The sequence below is a fragment of the Phyllostomus hastatus genome, unplaced genomic scaffold (assembly GCF_019186645.2).
Source record: "Phyllostomus hastatus isolate PE091 unplaced genomic scaffold, TTU_PhHast_1.1 phas_scaffold_78, whole genome shotgun sequence".
NCBI lineage: Eukaryota > Metazoa > Chordata > Mammalia > Chiroptera > Phyllostomidae > Phyllostomus > Phyllostomus hastatus.
Window position 1 is genome coordinate 44,496,873 of NW_025334041.1, and position 24,164 is coordinate 44,521,036.

Genomic DNA, 24,164 nt, shown 5'->3' on the forward strand with positions numbered 1-24,164 from the left:
ACAAGTATAGGCCTTCATTTATTTCCTTACTCCCAGGGATTACTATCCTTGACTTCAAGTCTTATCCCTTTTGAATTTATCCTTCAGGGTGTCAACAGAGTATTCTATCCAAAACACAATTTTTACTTTGCTTTAAACCTTTGAAAAGATCCCATCACCTTCAGAATTAAGGTTAGCTCTCTTAACATGGCATCTAAGGGTCTTCATTATCTGGCAACTGCTGTCCCTCTCCTCCCTTTCTAAACCTCCCCTGACCATGCCGTTCTGTAATATTTTCAGTGGTAGGCAGATGTCCATGTACTGATTCCTAGAACCTGTGAATATGCTACTTCACATGGCAAAAAGGACTTTGCAGATGTGATTGAGCTGGGGTAGATTATTGTGGTTGATCTGTCTGAACCCAATCTAATCACACGAGTCCTTAAAAGAAGAGAATAGGCCCTGGCTGGCGTAGGTCAGTGGATTGAGCTTGGGCTGTGAACCAAAGTGTCGCAGGATTGATTCCCAGCCAGGGTACATGCCTGGGTTGCAGGCCACGGTCCCCAGCAACCGCACATTGATGTTTCTCTCTCTCTCTCTTTCTCCTTCCCTTCCCTCTCTAAAAATAAATTAAAAATAATAAAAATAAAATCTTTAAAAAAAAGAAGAGAATATTTCCTGGCTGAATTGGAGAGGTGAAATGGAAGAAGGAGGAAAGACTGGGAGTTGTGAGGAGGACTTGACCTACTAGGTGAAGGGGGTCAAAAGACATAGAATGTGTGTAGCCTCTTGAACCTGGAAAAGGCAAGGAACCAAGTACTCCCCTAGGACCACCAGTAAAGAATGCAGTCCTGCCTACACCTTGATTTTAGCCCCTTGAGACTCATGTTGTATTTGATTAAGCCACTAAGTTTGTGCTAATTTGTTATGAGAACAATAGAAAACTAATACAACTCCCAAACCATGTTTTTGCATGTTATTTTCCCCTATCTTTAATTTCTTCACTATCTAGTTCATTTGGAGAATCTTACTCTTCCTTTAAAACAACTCAGTGCTCACCAATTGTAGATCCATCAAGAGACGCCTCCAGGCAGAATTCTTTCTCTCTATGGCTTCTCTATTTTTAGATGCACTTAGTATTGTATACATTGCACACTATTATCAACATATGTTTAAATATGTCTCTACACTAGGCTGTGCATGCCTCCATGATGGGAACTCCAATTTAATCATCTTTGGGCCTCAGCATATAGCTTGGTATCTTGTAAGTGCTCAATCATTTTCATTAAATTGTTCTTTTTTTTAAAGTTTAAAAAAGATTTTATTGAATTTACTGGGGCGGCATTGGTTAGTAAAATTTTATGTTTTAGGTGTATAATTCTTGACCTACTAGATGAAGGTCAAGACTATAATATATATTATATTATATACATATGTTGTATATATTTGTATATATATATATATACAAATATTATATACATATATATTGTATTGTGTGTTTACTACCTCAAATCAAGTCTCCTTCCATCATCATTTATTTCTGCTTTACCCTTTTCTACTTCTTCCCCACCTCCCCTCCCCCTTCTGTCTAGTAATCACCATACTATTGTCTGTGTCTATGAGTTATTTATTTATTTATTTGTTTGTTTGTTTAATCTCTTCATTTTTTTCACCTAGCCTACTAACCCCCACCCTTCTGGCAGCTGTCAGTCTGTTCTCTGTATCTATGAGTCTGTATCTATTTCATTAGTTTATTATATTTATTAGATTCCATATGTAAGTGAAATCTTATGGTACTTGTATTTTCCTGACTGGCTTATTTCACTTAGTATAATATTCTCCAGGTCCACCCATGCTGTCACAAAAGGTAAGATTTCCTTCATTTTTTTATGGCTGAGTAGTATTCCATCATGCAAATGTACTGCAGCTTTTTTATCCACTCATCTACTATAGCACTTGGGCTGCTTCCAAATATTGGCTATTGTAAATAACACTGAAATAAACATAGGGATGGATATATTCTTTCAAATTAGTGTTTTGGGTTTCTTCAAATATATTCCCATAAGTGGAAACATTAGGTCATAGGGCAATTTCACTATTAATTTTTTGAGGTAACTTCATAATGTTTTCCACAGTGGCGCGCCAATCTGCATTCCCACCAACAGTGCACAAATGTTCCCTTTTCTCTACATCCTTGTCAGGACTTGTTGTTTGTCGATTTACTAATGATGGCCATTCTGACAGGTGTGAAGTGTTATCTCATGGTGGTTTAATTTGCATTTCTCTCATGATTAGTGACATTGAGCATCTTTTCATATGTCTCTTGGCCATCTTAAACTATTCTCAATTTAAGCTTAAATAAAAGCCAGTTATATAGTTGGAAGAAATCTTATTTATCCATTAATTTCCATTCTATTGAATAATTTACCTGTCAGAGAAGGCAATAGAAAAGGAGAAATAGTGAAAAGTAACTTGACTTAAACTTGACAGAGTAGAAAATCTGTCATACAAAACTGGCTGCCTCATCCACAGCTTCCTTTCTCCCTTCTGTGTGGTTGGCAAGGCTCACAAGAAGGGCAGAGAGATCCAGGACTGTTCCCTCACAGCTGTGTGTTCCTCCCTTGGTGGCCCACCACAGGAATGTGACGAGGAGGCCACAGTGACAAACAGGGCCTCCCAGGAATGAAGGTATCAAACATAATAGACATTGTGGATGAGTAATGCAGGTGCTTAGCTATATGTAAAACTTCAAAGTTAGATTACAATAACTTTAAGAGAACATGTATAGCCTTGTAAACATCTGCTTAAGCACATACATGCTAATGAGTGGTATTTCTTTAAAAACTCACTCTTGTCCCAGATAAACTGCAATTGCTTGGAATTTTAACTGTCATTTAACATTTGTTTAAAATTATTCTGGCACCCCAACTTCCAAAGACCTTGGGGAGAGAGGGTAGCAGGTTGGAATGGCTGTAAGCCTGGAAGGCAGTAAACAAGCCAGAGTGAAACCCACATGCCTCTTTAAGAACTTCAAAGGGTGAACCTAACTGGACCCAAACCATGAGGGGTGTTCACATAAGGGTCAGGAGATAATCAGAGCCACAGCAGGAACCAGAAGAAAATGGGTGAGGCAGGGTTAGCAATGGTCCAAGAAAGAAATGTGTTGCCAGTTGACTCTGACCAATTAGCTTTCAGTCCTTCACAAGCAGAAGTCCTACCTCTAGTGAACTTTTAAAGTCCGTAAGTGGGTTTAGGTAGTGAGAAATCTGAAATGGAGATGCGGCCTTTAGAGACCAGAGCATCTCTTGCACAAGGGTTACAAGTGTATGAAGATGTCTGCAGCTGGTCAATTGTTTATTTCACTGTCCTGCCTGATTCTGTCCTCAGGGTCTGCCACTGTAAATGTGGCTGAGCCCAGGGAGCAGGAGGCTGGATTTCTGGGACTGGCTGCTTTCTATGCTGCTGAGTAAGTGTTGGTGCCCACTTTTCAGACCTCTTCTGTGCAATGAGAGCACTGCCTGTCTTAACTGGCTGTCAGCCAGTGTCTCCCAGCTCTAGGCTATGAGGTTTCAGGAAAGGGACATAGCCACAGCCCACAACAAAGAAACTTGGGACTTCTGGTGCCCACCTTCCTGTTTTGGGGATACTTTATGCCCACAGCACTGTTTCCAGTATTCATAAATAATAATTTATTTAGCATAGATACATCCGGAAGCCATACTTCTCAGCAGTGTGGCGTTGCAGCACTACCCTCCACTTCCCCTGGTAGCAGGCAGTTTGTGACGCACAATGAATGAAACCTTTCACTGATAATCACAGAAGTGTTCTTTAAAAAGAACAAAAACTCAAAGCTTCAGCTTGAACTTTCCCATTGATACCATAACATGGAAACTTGGGAACACAATATGGAGATATTTGAGTTCCATTCTTGCTAATTTACTGGTAAGGGGGGCTTTAAATCCTGGCAGCATATTTACACAAGCCATATAATTTTTAAAGTTTATTTCTAAATATTTTATTATTTTTTATTCTATTATAAATCAAATTGTTTTTGCAATTTCAGTTTGGATTGTTTATTGCTAGTGTGTAAAAGCCATTCCATTTTAACTAAATTATTAAGAAAATACAAGCTAACCCTTATAATCCTGGTGTAAGCCTTTCTTCAAATGTTTCACTTAGGAAAGACTATCTTTGACTCTCTTGTTCACTTAAGGTCATGTAGAACACCACCTGACCTTAAGATACTCAAAAATATATAATAATTGAGGCTACTATATTTCATACATTCCTCAATTAGAGCACTCATCTTGTTGTGTTGATATCATGCTCATATGTCTGTCCACCATATGAGAAGCTCTCTGAAAGCAGGGATCATTCTAGAGTCTCAAGAACTTTTCATAGTACATGGCACACAGCAGGTGCTTAGCACATAACTGAAGAATCTATCAGTATCTAGCAAAGTGGGGTGTAGCATGAAGGGTTGAGCATATCACAGAAGGGAATCTCAATGTATGGCTTTCCATTTCCACATGCACATGTAAATTGGGCCAAAATGACCATAAAGGACATCACCCATAGAATACAAAGAAATCAATCCAAAAGGAACACTGGCAGCCTGAAGGGTGTGTGTGTACATGCAGGTGCAAACATATGTGTAAACTGAGGAAGACATAAACTTGATGCCAGTTGTGGAAAATTTATGGATTGGTTGATTTTGTGTAAGATACACATTCCCGATACAGGTTGGAATGAAATATTAAGAGCCTCTGAATAGAAAATTTGTCAAGCATTTTCTCCTGACAGCCTGCCACCCAGAAAAAGTACTTAACATGATCTACTTCCAAGGACGCTTACCTCAGCCCACAGTTACTCAACTTGACTAGTCACACAATAGATGGGTGGGCCAAAGAGAGATTCAAATCCATTAATGAAGCAAAAAATCCAATAACTCAATATTTTAATTCTAACAAAAACTCTTTTTTCCCCTCTCACTTTTCTTGTCTTTATTTATTTATTTTTTATTGTTCTGTTACAGTTGTACCAATTTCCCCCTCTTTGTTTTCCCTTGTCCTGGCCACCCCACTCCCACAGTCAATCCCCACCCTGTTGTCCATGTCCATGGGGCATTTATACCTGTTCCTTGGCTAGACCCTTCCCCTTCTTTCCTTCCTTATCCCCTTCCCCCTCCTCTCTGGTCACTGTCAGTCTGTTCCTTGTTTCCATGCCTATGGTTCTGTTTTGCTCATTTGTTTGTTTTATTCATTAGGTTCCTCTTATAGGTGAGATCATATGGTATTTGTCTTTCACTGCCTGACTTATTTCACTTAGCATAATACTCTCCAGTTCCATCCAGGATGGTATAAAAGGTAGGAGTTCCCTCTTTCTGCTGCTGAATTCTAACAAAAACTCTTTAAAGAGCAAGGTAATGGGCCCTGGCCAGGTGACCCAGTTGGTTGGAGCATTTTCCAGTAGACCAAAAGTTTGTGGGTTTTATTCCTGGTCAGGGCACATACTTAGATTGAGGGTTCCTGCTGGAGGCAACCAATGAATTCTCTCTCTCTCCCCCACTCCCCCTTCCTCTTATATATCAGTTGAGGATTAAAAAAAGGGGTCAAGATAATAGAATTTTAAAATAACTCAACTGGTATTATAAAAGGTTATATTTAAACCTGAAGTTAGATCTTCAAAATCTTTTAGATTATGACCTAATATAAACCAATTATTCACCTTATAAATTTATTGAACTACTGTAACACATGGATAGCATTATCCATGGCATTTATATAACATATTATTCTGGAATTTCCTCAGAAATTAACAGTTTTCAAAGAAATCTGGTTTTTATGATATTTGGAAACATAGTTCTTTAACTTGTCTTAGTTTTTGAAAAAGCCGAGAAAACCATATAATATTATCAAGTATAATTTTAACTTTTTCACTTGACACCAACTTTAATACCCAAGCAACGTAAAGTAAAAATAAGTGAAAAAAAGGCTTAAAAATAAATTTCCACAAATATTTCACCAAACACAGCTGTTTCTAGTTCACTAAGTCAACTATTACAAAATATTTTAATGTGCTTTCTGGCAAACATAAATAGCCTCATTTCATGGAAATGTCACATTTCCAGTTATTCATAATAGGTTGTAACAGCTTAAGGATATGTAATTATTGCTACAGATTTCTATACCAAGAAAAGAAAGATTCTACCTAAATCTCTTAAAATATGCAAGATAGGCCTTAATCCATGTTATAACAGTGTATTTCATTCATTTCATTAGAAGCTAGTAGCAAATAGTATATAACTATACTCTTCAGATATTTTTAGTATGCCCAATTAAAAATTGGTAGATTTTCCATAAAAATCTGAATGTTTAGCCTCTCTTGAAAAATTATTAGAATTGGTAACACTGGATTCATATTTTCACTTTACAACAATCAATTGGCATTTACCTAAGACTGACTTTCAGAGGTGCTAAAGAGGCTGTACCCTTTAAAAGGAGCACAGTTTGTCCCACCCATTCAATGTAAATGCAATGTGTTAACATAACACCTAGACCAGCTCACTCATTTGTGTTACATTTATGGATCTTGTAGGCACTTGAGACTGGGACCCTGATTTTAATTGTTGTGTGTGTGTGTGCATACATATATATACACACACACACACACATACACACAAGGTCAGGCACAAATAATGCCTCTTTTTTATTATAAAATCTTTTATTAAAAATTATAAGCATGTAATTCTGTAACATAACAATATCACACTCAGGCACACCATAAGACATTTTAGGTGAAATGTGCAAATTAAAACTAAATTATTACACCCATATTATTACCCTACCAACCACACTCAAGCAGGCATTACTTCTGCCTGACCCTATATAATATATAAAATTTTATATATATGAATATTTTCTACTATATATATTTAAAAATAGGAAATATTTCATTGATTGAGAGAATGGCTCCACTTATAAACTCTTGCATGGACTTTTTGGAATGTAATATTCTTCAGGATTGTGTCTGCCTCTCTTGTCTATCTCTGTACCTTCCTTAGCATAAGGATGTATGACTGCATCATCTCAGGTATAGAACTTGATGCTTTAAAGTTTCTGAGATTTTCTTACTGTTTTTCCACTTTAGCCTGATAATTTTATGAAAAGATTAAATAAACATTAGTCTGATACTTTTTTGTCTAACTGAAATATTTAAAATCATTTAAATTGAATATTTTGTTACTTAGGTATTTAAATATATTTTTAATTCAATAAAACATACCATGGAACAAAATACAACCTGAAAAGATTATAAAGCCACTGAAAAAAATGTGTCAGTCAGCTAAATTTTGTTGGGGCTTGAAAACAGGAAACATTCAGTTCACATGAAGTACTTTTTCTTTCACAGGAACTAATGTTCCCTTTGGCTCTGTACTTTATGAGCTTTGACAAAAAAGCAAATTGTAACTTGTAAGGAAGTGAAGATAAATTCTGAACAACTTACACCATCAGTTATCATTTTAGTAGAGGTTTGAGCTAAGCAGCAAGTGAACATCCAGTAATATAGTCCAATGAGTAAATTATTTCCAGGAAAATTAGTCACCAGCACATTAAGGATTCTAAGAGGGGTGTTATCAATACAAAAATAACTTATTCAAAAATAGCACAATTTAGGACTTCCAGTAAAATGGAAAACTGGAAGTTTTATTAAAGTAGGGATGATGTCCTTCTTTCCTGTCACTATATTGCCAAGTCTAGCCGATGTGCAACTCATAAATACTTGTTGAATAAGTGAAAGAAAGAGTACATTTAAGTGCTTAGCAAATAACAGTCATTCAATAAATATTTACTAAATAAATAATTCATGAAATGAATTTATTCAATACATATTTACCACATGAATACACAGTACAAATTAATAATTCTCATATATCTTATTGAAAGTGGTAATTATTGAGAAGTTGATATTTATTATGTGAGGTACTTTATGTATGTTATTTTATTTGGTTAGCCATCACAATAACCCTACAAAGTTAGCATTATAATTCCAAATTTTAAAAATAAAAGCAAACATAACTCAGGATGGTTGAGTAACTTGAGCAAAGTCACAAAGTTGGTGACCTTGTAGGGATTTGACCATGATCCTATTCTGTTACTCATTTTTAAGTGAATTAGAGAAACTTAGAAATGAAATCCTGGAAAATCTTAGAAATCTTATTGATGGCATAGAAATAGTCTGAAACACATTTAGAGAAGTTAAGGTAGTACAGGTTGACTGACATAAAAATAGCATGTAGGGGAGAATGATATGTATAGAAAGACACTATTCAAGTTGAAGCTGTGAGGAAAGATGGGGGAAGAAGATATATTAGCTAATTTTGATATCACATACATGAAACCAAAAGATAACAGTCAAAAATAATTATAAAAAAAGAGGGAGAAGAGTAACAAAAGCACAAACCTTCCTAAATTCCAGAAGCTATACTGTGAATAAAAAAGACATATATGAGCGTAAAGGAAGAATAAACCTTAGAGTTATACTATAGGAAGAGGAAAGGAACAGGGTAGAGGAGATAAAAATAGAAGCTAGAATTCTTGAGTATACTTTGCTTAGTAAATATGATCTAGCATGTCTTATTTACAAATAATGCCTTAATTTAAAAATTATATACCTTAATTACAATTAAAATGATAATTAAATTTAAAAGCTATTTCTAAAAATTGAAAACAAAATAAATCAATTGGCCATAACTATGTATCGAGTTAGTACATAACTATACAGAAAGGAATCATTTCAATTTGACTAAATCCTAAGTAGTTTAGACCATAAGGACAAAAAGAGCTGCATGTGTTTTCTGTAATCACATTATTGGTGGTAGTGTTATTTTTGAAACAATTATGTGTGTATTGTGTAATAAAGTGAATGAGTCATTTTACTATGAATTAAAAACCATAAGTTTTATGTGGGGAAAAGAGATGTCTGTAACATTGATGAGGTTAAGTAAATTCCATGTCTTACTGACTTTGATATATCATGTTGTATTTTATGAGGTCTGGCCAGAAAAAATCCAGCCATTGTTAATATGAGAACAGTTTGCTTGACATCGATGTAACCTGGCAGCCAAAGAGAGTGGACTGGAATGCACATGTGTGAACAATGACAACTTCACTGTAGTAGTCAGTGGGGGTGGTAGATGCCATTGAGTGAGCATGTGTACTGTGTGGCCATTGCATTCAAAATGACTGAGTAAGTAGAGCAATGAATCTGCATCAAATTTTGCATTGACCTTGAACATTCCTCCATGGAAACTATGCATATGATTCAGAAGGCTGCAGCTATGGGTAACTTGTGACTGGCAGCTTCATCATGATAGTGTGCCCACTCATGCATCACATCTCATGCAGTTTTTTGGTGAAACATCAAATCATCCAGGTGACACAGCCCTCCTACAGCCCAGATTTAGCGTCCCATGACTTCTGGCTTTTCCCAAAACTAAAACACCTTTGAAAAGGAAGAGATTTCAGACCATCAATGAGATGCAGGAAAATACAACAGTGCAGCTGATGGCGATTGGGAGGTCCTCACACAGTTGTGTGAGGTCCCAAAGTGCCTACTTTGAAGAGGACTGAGGCATCATTAGTCTATGTACAGTGTTTCTTGTACCTTGTATCTTCTTCAATAAATGTCTGTTTTTCATACTACGTGGCTGGTTATCTGATGATTAAGGAATTTTCAGTAGTTGGGGGAGTATGATAATGATAATGGTATTATAGCTACATTTTAAATGGGAGTTCTTGTCTTTTAGAGATGAACATTGGAATATTTATAAGAAAAATGCTCTGATGTTAGGGATGAGCTTCACAATAATCTGGAGTTTGGTGGTATAGGACATGAGTAGGGGTGAAACAAGATTGGCCACAAATTGATAATTGCTGAAGCTAGGTTATGAATACTTGTGGATTTATTCTTTACTTTTACACAGGATCATTATTATTATAAATTTTTGAAATTTTCCATTAAAAGGTTATATACTTCTTGGTATAACCAAAAGCAGCAGAATTTATATATCCAAGTGAGTGTTGACCTAAAACACTTTAAAGGCTTTAAAGGAATAACACCAAATTATTCCAATAATATTATATAATTTCTATATAATGCCATAATTGTTAATATTATAAATATTTATAAGTATAGTCAACCTTATTTTTACACAAAGTTACTATCAGTTGGCTTTCTTTCCTACCTCAATCGCCAGACTTAGCTCTGTATAAGCTTTGGCTCTCCTCAAAACCCAAATCCATCCTCAGAGAATATATATATGCCAGCCACAGAGATGATGAAAGAAAGTACAGATTTAGAATGTAAAGATGACAGATTTAGAATAGACTATATCAACTAGTTTAAAAAGAAAGCATAAAGGAAGACTTCCAGCCAAGATGAAGGCATTGGTAGACACACTTCACCACCTTGCACAACCAAAAGAAGGAAACAACCAATTTTAAAACAAAAAAACAACCAGAACTGCGAAAATTGAACTGTATGAAAGTCTGACAACCAAGAAGTTAAAGAAGAAACTTTCATCCAGACTGGTAGGATGGGCAGAAATGGGTATCCAGGGTAGAGAGGTTATGCAGCAAGATGCAGCTGGTAGACTTGGTGGTCCCACATTGGTGTGCAGATAAACTGGGAGGAACAACTGGGGAGTGAACCAGACTGCGCAACTCAAGATTCCACTGTGGGCAAAATAAAGCCTTAGGATCTCTGGCTGTGAAAATCTGTGGGGACTGTGGTGGTGGGAGAAACTGCCAGTCTCTTGAAAGCAAGGCAAGAGCCCAGCAAGTGGCATTGTCCCTCTCTGACCCCTCCCCCACAGACAGTGCCACAACGTGGGGAGTGGGTTGCCCTACTCTGGTGCATACCTAAGGCTCCACCCCTTACAATGTAACAAGTGCACTGAGACAAAGAAATATGGCCCAAATGAAAGAACAGATCAAAACACCACATAAAGAATTAATCATCAAGGAGATAGTCAACCTAGCAGATGCAGAGTTCAATATGCTGATAATCAGAATGCTCAAAGAATTGATTGAGTGTGTATTCAAAATAAAGGAAGAAGTGAAGGCAATACAAAGTGAAATAAAGAAAATATACAGGGAACTGACAGTAAAGGAAAGGAAACTGACTCACATCGATGATTTAGAACAAAATGAAGAAATAAACATCCAAATGGAAAAGGATGAAGAAACAAGAATTCAAAAAAATGAGGAGAGGCTTAGGAAGCTCAGGACAATTTTAAATGCTCCAACATCCAAATCATAGGGGTGCCAGAAGGAAAAGAGGAAGAGCAAAAAATTGAAAACTTATTTGAGAAAATATTCCCAATCTGGCAAAGGAAATAGATATACAAGTCCAGGAAGCACAGAAAATCCTAGAGTTGGACCCAAAGGGGATCACACCAAGGCACATCATAATTAAATTACCCAAGATTAAAGATAAGGAGAGAATCTTAAGAGCAGCAAGAGAAAAGGAGACAGTTACCTACAAAGTAGTTCCCATAAGACTATCAGCTGATTTCTCAAAAGCAACTTTGTAGAAAAGAAGGGACTGGCAAGAGGTAATCAAAATTATGAAATGCAAGGATCTACATCCAAGACAACTCTATCCAGCAAATGGAAGGGCAGATAAAGTGCTTCCCAGATAAGGTCAAGTTAAAGGAGTTCATCATCATGAAGCCCTCATTATATGAAATGTTAAAGGGACTTATTATTTTAAAAATAATTTAAAAAAAACAGAAAATAACAATTGTTTGCAAGGATGTGGAACAATTGCAACCCTTGAGCATGGATAGTGAGAATTTAAAATGTTGCAGCCACTGTGGAAAACACTATAGTGATTCCTCAAAAAAAATTAAACATAGAATTACCATATGATCAATTCCATTTCTGGATAGGTATATATACAAAAAATTGTAAGCAGGGACTCAGACACTTATTTGTATACCCATGTTCACAGCAACATTAGTCATAATAGCCAAAAGGTGGAAACAACCAAAATATTCACTGATAAACAAAATGTGATATACTTGTACATGTACAATGAAATATTAGTCAGCACTGAAAAGGAATGAAATTCTGATACAGGCTACAGTATGAACTAACCTTGATGACAGTATGCTAAATGAATCAGCCAGATATGAAAGGACAAATATTGTATAATTTCACTCATATGAAGTACCCAGAATAGTCAAATTCATAGAGAAAGAAAGTAGAACAGTGGTTACCAGGAGCTGGGACAGCAGGGCATGGGAAATGAGTGTTTAATGCGTACTGACTTTAAGCACAGGCTGGTGAAAAAGTTCTGGAGGGAAAAGCGCTGATGGTGGCATAGCAATGTGAATGTACTTAATGCCACTGAACCATACACTTAAAATGGTTAAAATGGTGAATCTTATGTTGTGGACTTTTTATTACAATAAAAAAGTACTAAGATTACAGTTGTCACATGCATTTCCATATTTTCTATTTTTTTACAATAAGTATTTCATTTACATTATAAAATAATTTTTTTCACAAAAAAAGATTAAAAAAATGTGTCACATGTCTTCTGGAATAGAACTCTGGGCAGGGTGGGGCACAAAATATTTTTAAAAATATATCATTCTAAGATTTATTCTCTAAGTCAGACAATACATATAAACATAAACATAGAAAGGAAAATGGGAAAAATTTATAGACATATTGGTATATATTGGAGAAATTGAATCATTTTCATGTATGGCAAGGCATGTGAGTAGCACATGTAGGAACTCCAAATTGTTTTGACAGACCTGAAGAAACTGTATTGTTTTCTAAAATCCCAGAAGCATTGTGCTAGAAAAGTTTTAATGTGGATACACTGTTTTTTGTGGCATGTTTTCTATAGTCTAGCTACAAATTAAGGTAGTATAGAGGTCAATCTAGAATAGATGAACTGGAAATTAGAGATCTGAGCAAAGCTGGTCTGGCTTGGACAGGCCATCTAGTTTTTCTTTGACCTGTTTACTCAGCTGCGAAATGAAGGAGCTGGTCCTGATAGCGTGTAAGGTCATTTCCTAAGGTTTTGTGGCACTGCGACAAATATGCTTGAAATAGCTGTTTAATACTAAAATTATTTTGGCAAACTCTAAATGATATTTGTTTTAACTATGTTATGTTAATTATTAGAATATATATCTAGTATATTCAGCTTTCAACTGACAATGTTATTTGCTGTTTGTTGTAGTACTGGTATTTTAAAATATGAGAAACTTGAAAATTAAAACAAATTAATTGTTAAGAAAGCAAATAGTGGAACAGCAAAACTCCTTAAAACATTTTGAAATTGGGTATGTTGGCTAAAAATTCACACTGGTTATAAAGTCAAGCTGTTTGGAACTCATATGTCCTAAACATTTATTTAATTTTATTGATAATATAATCTGAAGCATAACTGGCCACTGTCAAAATGATGGGAAGGCATTTATCTTTGATGCCCTAATGCTCTGATACTAATAATGTCCTCTAACTTTGTTCTTTCCATATCCACTCTGAAAAACAAATATCCTGCAAAATTAGCTTTAATATGGACTTAATATCTTCATTAAACAAAGGATTGTGATAAATCCTTTCCCACCACGATTCCATTTCTACCCCTCATTTTCCTCTGAGTCTCTTTCTCTGTTTCTTTGCTGTCTTTATCTACAACTTTCATCTCTCTGGTCCCATCTCACTCCTCTACACTATATTCCTGTGTTTGGTGTTTGTGTTTGGATAGGAATTATTAGAAAAATTAGAGAAGATGGGATACATAATAAATAAGCAGCAGATGTTGACTATTTGTGGAGTGGTGAGGAAGGACAACTTAAACTTGGCCTAGATTCTCCAAGTCAGGACAGACTCCTCTTCTGGTCCTTGCCTTAGAAAAGAGTAAAATCCCATAGCCATATGCTTTTAAGTTGCTAAAGAGCATGTTCTTCTTCCTCCTTACCCCCACTGCTTCACACTGCAGAAGAGAAAATATAAAAAGGAGGGGAAAAGAGTAAATGTAAAAAAAAAGATTTAATATACAGGGTGGAGCAAACATAGATTTACAGTTGTGAATATGCAAAAGTTTATTCCTGTACTATCATTTATTAATTATTGTATTCTTTTCCATGTGGACAACTGTAAACCTACATTTGCCCCATCCTGTATTTACCCAGTGTGTTTTAATGTTTTCAATGTTACAGCTGTATCTTTATTCTGTGCATTCTGCAGAATCTGTAATTTATTGAATTGATAAACCCTACACTTGTCAAATACATTTTAGACAGAGGGAAGTTACACATGGCATTTTTATAAGATAAGATTATCTTTTAAAAAGTTCCTTTCACTCTAAATACTTCCTTTTCCTGCTTTGTAAATGGGAGACTTTGGAGTGGTGGTAGCGGGGAAGGTTGGTTGAGAGGCACAGCAATACCACTGAGAGGGGAGGAGCAGGAAGCTGTCTTTTCTGCACAGGCTGTTTACAGTACAACCCTTGCGGTCTAATTTGGAAAGAGTGACTCTAAAAGCAGCCATTTCATTTAGCAAAAGGACAGGCCAATGCTGTGGCATGCTGGGAGGAAACTGAGAAGTTCGGAAATGGCTTTGGTGTGCCTACTGAACCCCTCTAATGCCAAAGACAATGCCTTTGCCCAAGGCTGGCTCTGGCTTGAAACACATTGCTCTGCAACTTAACGCTCCGTGAGGGATATGTCTGTTTCTTTACCCTTGTCATCCCCAAGGTCAGTACAGAGTATGGTACAATAAATACAAAGTAAGCATTCATCAAATGAATGAATACTTAAAACGAGGTAGAGCTTTATAATTTTCCATTGGGATTAATGATTTAACTAAAGGACAATCTGCACTTATGTTTACATTTTAATGATTTGCTTTGCTATTTTATGGCTTCTAATTAATAATATTTAGAGTCATTAACAGGAAACCTGAAAAGGACCTTAAAGACCTCTAATCTGACTGTCTCATATTGTAGCTGAGAAAACTAAGGCCTAGATTAGTGGCAACAAAGAGGAAGATTTCTCTGCTATTTTCTCTCATGTCATACTCTTTTTTAGATGATCACAGTAATGAATGGAGATTTATTTTATATTTATATTTATATGTGACTACACAGCTTGTGTGTCTATTTTGTCATCTTTTTGTACAACAGCATTTGTTGCCGCTAAACTTCGTATCAATTGTCAAAATACATGCCATGTCATTTCTACATGTAAACAAGCTGAGGAGAGCTGTGATAAATAATGGTGGATACTTTAAAATAAACAAAATAAGGACCAAGCAATTTTACATCTGTTGATAATGATCATGAAGTGGCTTCTTCTAATCTGGAAAGTTTTCATCAAAAAGAATAGGAAATAACTCAAATCATAGATATTATCAAATGAAAAGCAGAAAAAGGAACACAATAAGTTAATGTTATACTACAGAATGCTATGCTTAAAATCATGTATAAAAAGACTTCCTTAGAACTTGGATGATGAGCTATCAGTATATTTCAATGTTTACTATTAACATTGTGACATTTACTCAATTTCATAAATTTCCTTTAGTTACCAACACAGTGGAAATTACCTTTAAATGAACATTTATTGAGAGTTCACATGCTGACATATATATTTCATAAGATAAACTTGAGTTTTTTAAAAATGTGTTTCAAATAGACCAAAGAGACATTTAAAAGACACGCATTCAGCATGAAATTATTTAATTAGCATGAAATTAGTTTCATATTTTCACTTTTCTTTCATAATTTAAGATGCACACTATTCTTATCAATGAACTAAAATATTAAATTCTTAGGCTAAGTTTTGTTTCAATTTATATAGATTACCTAACACATACATGATATAACATTATATAACTTATAGTGTATATACATATAACATGTTACATATTATATATATTCATATTTATATATTAAGCATCAAATAAAAACAAATAAAATAAAAAATACTCCAAAGAATGAAAGTGGTAAAACAGGCAATACCAAATCAATCATATTAGTTTAGAATAAATGTATAGAAATATCCAATAATTAAAAACTATGGATTTTGTAATAATATAGAGTCGATCCTCATTACTTGTGGATTCTGTATCTGCAAATTCACCTATTGATTAAAATTTGTTTGTAATCCCAAAATAATATTATGGGTGGTTGAAAATTTGAGTTGCCCAACACACACATTTCCAGCTAGGCTCAGGGAAGGCAACACTCTGCTCTCCTGCTTAACTCATACCATAAATAAGTGTCCTTGTTGTGGTCTAAGTATCATATTTTTCAGTTTTGTGCTTTTTTTATTGGTGATTTCACTATTCAAAATGGCCCCTGAGCTGCACACTAAAGTGCTGGCCTAGTGTTTGTAAGAACCAGAAGGTTGTAATTTGCCTTATGGAGAAAACACAGATAAGCTTCCTCTTCCTTCAGGCATAGTTATAGTTCTGTTGGTCAGGAGTTCCATGTTAATAAATCAATGATACATATATTTTTTCTTTTTTTAACGCTTTTTATTTTTAAATTATGGATGATGCACAGTATTATATTAGTTCCAAGTATACAACCTTGTGATTAGACATTTTTATAATTTATGAAGTGATCATCCTAATATATCTACTACCATATGACATCATATTTAGTTATTACAAAGTTATTGACTGTTTTCTCTATACTGTGTTTTATATCCCCGTAACTATCCTGTAACTAGCAATTTGCACTTCTAAATCAGGGGTGTCAAACTCACTTTCACCAGGGCCCACATCAGCCTCATGGTTGCCTTCAAGGGGCCGAATGTACTTTTAGAACTGTATAAATGTAACTACTCCTTAACTAGGGGCAAGAAGCTTGGCACTGCCACCAGGTAGAAATGAGGTGCTGGGCCGGATAAAACAAGGTAGAAGGCCAGATTTGGCTTGAGGGCCTTGTGTTTTCCACCTGTGTTCTAAATCCCTTCACCTTTTTCACCCATCCCCTTAACCCTTCTCTCATCTGGCAACTGTCAAAATGTTCTCTGTACCTACAAGTCTGTTTCTGTTCTGCTTATTTGTTTGTCTTTTAGATTCCACATATAAGTGAAATCATTTGGCATTTGTTTTTCTTTGTCTGGTTTATTTCACTTAGCATAACACCCTCTAGGTCTGTCCATGTTGCAGATGGCAAGATTTCATTCTTTTTATGGCTAAATCATATGCCATTGTATATATGCATCACTTTTTCTTTATCCATTTATGTATTAATAGACACTGGGGTTGCTTCTATATCTTGGCTAATGCAAATAATGCTGCAGTGAACATGTGGATGGATATGTTTTTTTTCACTTTAGTGTTTTGTGTTTCTTTGGATAAATACCTGAAGTGGGACTGTTGGGTCCTTCTTTGTCTCTTGTTATATAGCCTTTGTTTTAAAGTCTAATTTGTCAGGTGTAAGTATTGCTGCCCCAGATTTATTTTGTTTTGTTTTTCTGTTCTGTTTCCATTTTCATGAAATATCTTTTTCCTTCCCTTTACTGTCTGTGTCTTTCCATCTGAAATGAGTCTCTTGTAAACAGCATATAAAGGTCTTTTTTGGTTACCCATTCAGTCACCCATGTCTTTTGATTAGAACATTTAAAGCAATTGTTGATAGATATGTTTATTGATACTATATTATCCATATTTTTATTTTTTCTTATTCAAGAAGACCCTTTAATATTCTTGTAATACTGATTTAGTGGTGATGAATTCCTTTATTTTTTTCTTGTCTGGGAAGCTCTTAATCTGTCTTTCAATACTAAATGATAACTTTTCTGGGTAGAGTAGCCTTGGGAGTAGGACCTTGTTGCTCATCATTTTGAATATTTCATGCCAATACTGGCCTGAAAAGTTTCTGTTAACAAATCTGCTGAAAGTCTTATGGGAGGTCTTTTCTAAGTAACTAACTGCTTTTCTCTTGCTGCTTTTAAGAGTTTCTCTTAGTCTTTAACCTTTGGCATTTTAATTATGCCGAGTCTTGGGTTCAACGAGGTGTGGGCCTCATTGGGTTCATTTTATTTGGTATTCTCTAAGCTTCATGGACTTGTATGTCTATTTCCTTCACCAAGTTAAGCAGGTTTTCTGTCAGTATTTTTTCAAATAGGTTTTCAATTCCTTGCTCTTTCTCTACTCCTTCTGGCACTCCCATGAAATTAATGTTAGAATGCTTGAAGTTGTCCCAGAGGTTCCTTACACTATCCCAATTTTTTTAAATTCCCTTTTCTTTTTGCTGTTCTAATTGGTGATGTCTGCTTTCTTGTCTTCCAAATTGCTGATTTTCTTCTCTGCTTCATCTTCTCTGCTGTTGACTCCCTGTTCAGTTCATGTAGTTTTCATTTCTGACTGGTTCTTTTTTATGGTGTCCATGTTCTTTTTTATGCTGCTGAAGTTCTCACTAAATCTCCTGAGCATGCTTATAATCATTGTTTTGAACCCTGTTTCTGGTAGTTTGCTTGCCTTCATTTAATTTCATTTTATTTTCCTGGAGATTTCTTCCGTTCTTTCATTTGGGACCTGTTTCTTTGTCTCCTCATTTTGGCTGCTCCCCCATGTTTGTTTCTGTGTATTAGGTGAGCTTCTATGCTTTCTGTACTTGGTAGAGTGGTAGGTGTTCCACAGGGCCTGAAAACCCAAGCTGGGGACCCCAGGCATATCTTTTGTGTTGGATATGTGCACTGTCCTGTTGTAGTTGAGCCTTGACTATTGTTTGCATGTCACCAATTAGCTGCAAGAACCAGCTTCAACTACAACAGAGGAGCTGTTGTGCAGGGGCCAACTCCATGGAGCAGGACTTGCTTTAGTGAGGCTTTGGCTTCTACCAAGTCCATCCTTTGAGAGTGTCACTTGTAGAGGTAGTTGGGTTGTAATCAGGCATGGTCTGAAGTTGTCTTCAGTGCACTGGCTCTGGGGCCTCCCAGCAGCTGCAAGGTCAGCCACTACCTTTTCTCTGATAGGGGCCACCTGGCATGAGCTATAGAGAGATCTGCAGATGGTTGCTACTTGTGCTGGACTTAGAGGTGCTCAGGAGAAGCTGGCTGCCACTTAGTGCCAGGCCTGGGGCCACTTAGCAAGTGGTACAGGGTATGCAGAGGCCAGATGCTGCTTGTTTGAGAGATTTTAAAGAAAGTCTAAAGCATAAGCCAAGAGAGGTAGTTTGTATGGAAAAGCCACTGGAAATGGCTTGGGTGGGCCTGCAGGTTGGGTGGGGTAGGGTCTCAGAGAATCACCATTGTTAGCCAGGCTGATGGAGACTCAGATATGGCACACATCTACTGGGTCTGTGAGGGGAGGACTTAGAAAAGAAACAGTGGCTTCTGCCCACACTTCTGTGTAGGAGAAAGCTGCTTCTCCAGCCCTTGTCCTGAAGTCAGACAATTCAGTTGCTTCCTATATGTCCCTGGCACCTTTTAAGCTGCAGTTGTAGTGTTGGAGTTCAAAGTGAGTGAGTCACAGTAAGTCTGGGACTCCAAGAGCCTGTCTCACTCAGCCTTAATCCCTGCTGGTTTTCATAGCCAGAGTTATGGAAACTTCTTTTCCTAGCCCTGGAATCCTGGACTAGGGGTTCTGATGTGGGGTCAGGGATCCCTCATTCATCAGGGGGGCCTCAGCAAACAAGATATACCTCCTGATTTTTATTTATTACATGTAGTGTGGGACCAGCCCATTCTGCATCTCCACCCTTGCTACAATTCTCAACGTGGATTTCTAATCTGAATCTCTTCATTTATTCTACAGTGATGTACTGGTAAGACAGACCAGAGAACCTACCAACTATTTTGGTTTTAACCCAAATCAGGCAATTCTTGATCTCTCTATGTGATGTATTTTTGTTTAAAGTTCAGGAGTTTGTTTAACATGTTTTTTAATGAAATTTATAGTGAACAACAATTTACACCTCTAAGAAATATTAAAGTAAACATTATTTATCATTGACATCTCAAGTAATTTAAAAATTAAATGTTAAAAATTTTTTATCACAAAAGTATGCATTCTCTAAAGAATAATCAAAGCTTTATGAATTTAATAAATCAGCAACTACAAATATGTTAAATTAATAAACATACTCTCAGTACTATAAATAATAATTGTCATTAAATTTACTTCTTTTGCTACAGAGACATACAGTGTTTCCTTTAAAAAACTATATTGCAGGAAATTAAAATTTAGTTTTGGAATCTGATCCAAATACAGTAAATGCAGATCCTCCCTTGAATATACTTTGTATAAGCAAAAAAAAAAAAAAAAAAAGGAAATCTGAACATGTTGTGAATGTGAATATAGACTGATGAAAGTAATTTTTTCATGAGACTTATAGAAACAAATCTTGTTACTTTGAAATTCTACTATATATTTGTGTTATTTTTAATTAAATTTATTGGGGTGACATTGGTTAGGTTTCATAATCATATATGTTTCAGGTATACATTTCTATGATACAACATCTGTATATTGCACTGTGTGCCCATTACCCAAAGTCAAACCATCTTCTGTCACCATATATTAGTATTAAATAATTTGTTTAGATCTGGAAAACAAATCTGTAAATAGGCATAATGTGTCAGTCCTTTGTTGGGGGCAGATCAGTGGATGATACTAGGAGTCAGGCCAGGCTGTGCATGAGAAAATCCAGAAAGGCTTTTCAGCAAGAGGAAGGAGGCAAAGGCCAAGGTCAGACGGGGGGAATTCTGTACTCCTCAACCTATTGTTCCCTCTCTGCTCTCACTGCAATGACATTACTTCAACCAGAGTCATATTTCACAATTCTCCTTCAATTTTCCTTCCTTTTCTTCCATTTCTCATTACTTATCAGATGTTATGGTTTCTATCAGTTTTTTAAAACAATGTCTGCAACCCTTTCACCATCCTTCCTATCTCTACACTTATTCACCACTTACCTAGTACCTGCTACCGCACTAATATTTCTCACCTAGAACACCACTTCCTGCTGGTTTCTAGTAGAGGATTCATTCCTAAAAATGGTTCTAGAATATAAAGTATTCCTATTGTTAACTAACATTTGAAAAATGCAGCATACATCTCTTTCTTCTTGGCCAGCCATACACACATTAGCATAAGACTAATATTTTTCAAAGTTGCTTGTTCTGGAACTCTTTTCATATAATATTCATCAATATCTAGTCATTCATGTTCCAGAAAACACACTTTAGGAACAATGACTAAGAGTATTTAAATGGCCTCTGAACTGCTCTGCTTGCCTAACCTTTCCCTTTCCAATGCATCTAATATTTCACTGATAGATTACTTTCTCTTAACTGACTATATTATTCCTTTGCTCAGGACCCTTCAGTAGCTCCCCACTGATCTAAGCAGTAAGCACCAAGCTCTCCATAACATGCTACCAACACATCTGGCTGTGTGGCATAGGAGAAAAGTCATGAACTTTGGAATCAGATCCAGGTTCAAGTTCCAACTCTGCATCTTAAATACTGTAATGCCATAAGAAGTCATTTATTGCTTTGAGCCTATATGTAAATTTTTTACTCATCTGCAAGTACAACCAGTAATTGTAGAGATGGGAGGATACAGTGAGATAGTTTTTGTAAAAGCTTCTTGCACAAATTGTACCACAACACTCTCTGGCCCCACAGGTTGTAAATCATTCGGCAGGTTGAGCTTCTTTCATGTGGAAGTCACTTAGTGTCTGCCTGTAGTAAGACAGCAATGATTTTCTAAATTGAGAACCCAGAGAATCACCTATTAGTGTTGATAAAAACTGATTAATAAAACAATCTCTGCCTTTATTTGGGGAACTTTTCATGGGTCCTGAAGGACCAAGAGTCAAGTCAGTTCCCACACCATATTCAATCTTTTTAGGTGGAACTATGCCCTTGGTTAAGTAGGTGAGCCGGGCCCAAGAATTAGCAGCAGTGCTTGGAAAGCAAATCCTGGGTTCACACACATGAAACAAAAGCCCATTGCAAGAGTTAGAAAGCTGCTCTTTTGTTAGATTTAGAAACTTTTAAAAGTGTTTCTGATGTACTTGATAGTCCCCAAAGAAGAAAATACAAGGTCTTCAATAGGCCTTCCTAAGAAGGGAAAAGAGGAATTTTTGTTTGATTTGCTCACTAGTATAGTCCAAGTGCCTGGAACAGTGTCTTGCATGTAGAGGGCGCTCAGTTAACATACAATGGATGGATGGATAAATGAATGAATGAACTAATGAAAGAGGACACGGCTTGCGTTTTCTATGTGTTCTAGCATAGGGCTGAGTATACAGAAGATCCTCCTTACTAAATACTGGCTAAATGCATGGATTTATTTATTCCCTAGCCAGTCAAGGGCATTTAAAAATGTACCTTAAACTAAACATTATTCCAATATAGTCTACTTTATACAACATTGTTATATATTATTGTTACTGTCTATATTCTCTTTTTTAAAAAAACATTACTTTGTTTTTATGGTTCTACTTTATAAAATATTTTTACACCATGTATATCATCATTCTCCTTTAAAATTTATCTAATTGTTGATTTATTTCTCCCATTAATACAGGGAATGTCACAGCTTGAAAGCAGAAGAGGGGAGAGAAAAAGTGGTTTGGCCAAAAAGTCCGTATGGTTTGTTCTGTAAGATAAAAGACATATTTTTATTCTTGCCAATAACTTTATGGATTTGGATATTTTGAGTATGTTGGCTATCTCCTACATGATAGAACACTGATTGTCTCAGTTTGGTTGCTATCAACTTCAACTGGTCTACCGGACCAGTTTCTTGCTGGAGCATTGTCCAGCAAGAAATCTCCAGCAAAAGTTTTACAAACCACTTTTGACATGTTTGATCTGTCACAGCACCTTCTCCATAATACTGCATAAATCTTTATTTGTGTTTCAGTTGTATTTTACCTTTCTTGAAATAAAGTATAATATGCTGAAAATGTTGTTATTTTCTTCCATCTTCAATATTAAAATGGCTACAAAAAAAATCTTACCCATTTTGGTAAGTTTTTTAAATGTATGCTGACATGATAGCTGTTATAATACAATCTAACAAAATTGTTCTATATGAAGTTAAAGACAACTAAGTGCAACTAAACCATCTTACAGGGAAAAAAAACGCACACGATTTTTTTGCAAACCAAAATGATTTAATAGATATTTTTAGTTAGAAAGTAAAAATTTTTGTATAAAATTTATTTTAATATACTGAATGAAATGAAGAGAAAAACACCTTAATTTTTTAAGACTGGAAGAAGATGAAGGAAAAATGAGGCATAGGGTGTGTAGAATATGCTTGAAAAATTTGTTTGGAAAGAATTTTACACTTATACACTCATTTGTTTCCCTGAAGTACTCCACTTGAAGTTTTTTATAACTAGCAATTCTGTATGAAGAAAGAATAGCCAAATTCTTCCTTCACAGTTAGAAGAACCAAGGCTCAGTAAAGTAAATGATGTATATATCCAATGAAAGGGAGATCCAGGGGTGGGATCTAGGCCTCCTGGTGTTCAGAAGGAAAAACAGTTGTGGAATGTAAAGCGAGCCTGACATGCTCAGAGAACATGCGTAGGGTAGTTTGGCTGGAATGAAGAGGGTATATAGGAAAGTCATAGGAAATCAGGTTAAAGAAATAAATATGAAATAGGTTACAGAGTACCTTAAGTAATATAATAAAGAATTTGGATTTTTATCCAAGTCAGTAATTTTGAAATTATTTTTAAAGCAATAAAATCCTTTTTTAAAAAATAAGAAATCCTGTTTGAGATGCCAATATACAAAACAAATTAAAAGGAGGTGGTTTTTCCAACTGAAGCTGTTCCTCCTTGCCCGTAGCCTCTGAGAAGAAAAGTTTGAAAAGTGAAAAAAAATATGAAATTGAGAATTTTGAAAAGTTGTGAGTGCTGATGCGCTATACCAAGAGGCATGGGGTGCAGGTGAAGGGACAGGAATCATAGAAGTGGGGCTATCAGGGCTGCCAGTGGAAAGGGAAGGCAAAGATACTTAGAAGAATCTGAACAGAGCCAGGAGTTTCAAAGATTTACCCTCGGGCAGCTGTGGGAGATAACAACATAATCACAAAAATGGTGAAGGGCAAAGGAGGAGGCTGCTGGTTTTGATGAAAGACAATGATGTACTTTTAACTGTGGTTTAGTCATTT

At 35.9% G+C, this 24,164-nt stretch overlaps 1 protein-coding gene across 1 annotated transcript in view; it reads right to left on the reverse strand.

The window, feature by feature from the left end:
* Positions 1–24,164, reverse strand: part of CCDC146 (coiled-coil domain containing 146) — a 117,977-nt gene that overhangs the window by 60,688 nt on the left and 33,125 nt on the right. The window lies entirely within an intron of this gene.